The sequence below is a fragment of the Prionailurus viverrinus genome, chromosome D1 (genome assembly GCF_022837055.1).
Source record: "Prionailurus viverrinus isolate Anna chromosome D1, UM_Priviv_1.0, whole genome shotgun sequence".
Classification (NCBI taxonomy): domain Eukaryota; kingdom Metazoa; phylum Chordata; class Mammalia; order Carnivora; family Felidae; genus Prionailurus; species Prionailurus viverrinus.
The window spans coordinates 22883360-22885511 of record NC_062570.1 but is presented as its reverse complement, the minus strand read 5'-3'; the positions used below and the strand labels follow the sequence as shown (position 1 = coordinate 22885511).

Below are 2152 nucleotides of genomic sequence, written 5' to 3'. Positions count from 1 at the left end.
CAGTGTATGTATATGTCTTCCCACAATCTGTTCAGTTATCCATTAAGTATGCTTTTAGAATCAAAATTTGTCATTACCATAGCAGGCTCAACATGGTACTCCATTAGAAATGGCTCCGTGATTTGCACATTTGCTCATGATGACTATTTACAAAGATGTCTATATACGTTAGCAAGAAATAATCCTGATATCGAAAAGAGAATGCTCATTCACACCCCGAGATGGCTGCACGCTCTTCAAATATCTGCACCACGTTTCTCTGTGCCAGCTCTCCCATTACTACTGACAGCACACCTTCTTCGACTTCCTTCACATTCGTCTTGCTTCTGGGGGATGCATTCTTTCCTTTCTGCAACTTTGGGCAGAATTCCTTCATATTTCTTGGTGTCCTTATTGTCCTTTTATGTGCTGCTCAAAAGGGCTTTTTGTCTTAATGCTTTTCCCAGCACAGAAGACCCAGTTGTCTGTAAAACCAAGGTTAGTGATAGATGCTCTCCTCAATTCAGCGCCTCATCACTGAGTCTGGCTGCTCCGTCATCGTATGTTTTGGTTAAGACTATTTTCCCATCTGGCATGGACTTCACAAACCCCATAAACGGGGCCACATCTTTTCCCCACGTGTCAAAATATTGGGTGCCTAATACTTCTTCTATTTTTCCCTCTACCGAGGCAACACTGGCTCCTCTCCTAACATTATCATAACACCACTCATTAGAACACCTTCTTCCAGGCAGATTTTGGGTCCCACCACATTGGCTGCTCTACTTACCATTTTTAAAGGCAAACTGATTCTCAGGGCAAGCTTTTGACATCTCACAGTTATATCCAGAAGTGTCTGTAGATCATGCAGCCATGACCCATGCTGACCTTACAAAGAGATTTCCAAAACTTGCATCCATCTGTATTCCAAATACTTGAGAAGTAACATAACGTGTGGTAACCATGCTGCGGCCGCTACCACCAACTTTGCATCCTGCCACCCTCATGGCTGGCACTTTTCATCAAATAAGTTCCAGCCTCCTCCCCGCCCGTCTGCCACACGTCCCTTCCTTCAGGTCTCTCAGCGGTCAGTTCCACCAGGAGACCACTGCCAGCATGGTCTCCTCCTCCTCTGCTTCCTCCGGGCTCGGCTGGCTTCCCCCCCACTCAGAGGGTGGCCTGGAAGAAGCCCAGCATGACTGATGTTCTGTGGGGGTGCTAATCAGTTATTCAGCACGGTATACAACACCCCTAAGTTCATTAGAAGGATCTGTCAGATATGCTCGCAGGTCCTCTCTGTCGTGCTGGGTGTCCACATTTAGGTATTTAATCTAGGGGATGGGGGTGGGGGAGAGAGACAGAGAGGTGAAAATAAAATAAGAAGAAAAGAAAGGGGAACAGAGAAAGGAATTAAATATGTAGATGACGCAGGCGCCTGGGTGGCTCAGTCAGTTAAGCATCTGACTCTTGATTTTGGCTCAGGTCTCCATCTCACTGTTCGTGGGTTCAAGCCCCATGTCGGGCTCACTGCTATCAGCACAGAGTCCCCTTTGGATCCTCTGTCCCTCCTCCTCTCTCTGTCCCTCCCCCACTCATTCTCTCTTAAAAATAAATAAACATTAAAAATATTTTTTAAAAACCCATGTTTAAGCAGCACTATCAACAATAGCCAAAGTATGGAAAGAGCCCAAATGTCCATCGATGGATGAATGGATAGAGAAGATGTGATATATATACAATGGAGTATTACTCAGCAATCGAAAAGAATGAAATCTTGCCATTTGCACTATGTGGATGGAACTGGAAGGTATTATGCTAAGCGAAATTAATCAGAGAAAGACAAATATATGACTTCACTCATATGAGAACTTTAAGAGACAAAACAGATGAACATAAGGGAAGGGAAACAAAAATAATATAAAAACAGGGAGGGGGACAAAACAGAAGAGACTCTTAAATATGGAGAACAAACAGAGGGTTCCTGGAGCGGTTGTGGGAAGGGGGATGGGCTAAATGGGTAAGGGGAATTAAGGAATCTACTCCTGAAATCATCGTTGCACTCTATACTAATTTGGATGCAGATTTAAAAAAATAAAATTAATTTTAAAAATGTTTTTTTAATATTTTAAAATTTAAAGTATGATTGATGTGTAAAAAGCTGTGCATATTTAAT

General features: G+C 43.1%; 1 pseudogene; it reads right to left on the bottom strand.

The window, feature by feature from the left end:
• Positions 1 to 236: 236 nt before the first annotated feature.
• On the bottom strand, positions 237 to 986 carry LOC125177291 (protein FAM3C-like; annotated as a pseudogene).
• Positions 987 to 2152: the final 1166 nt, after the last annotated feature.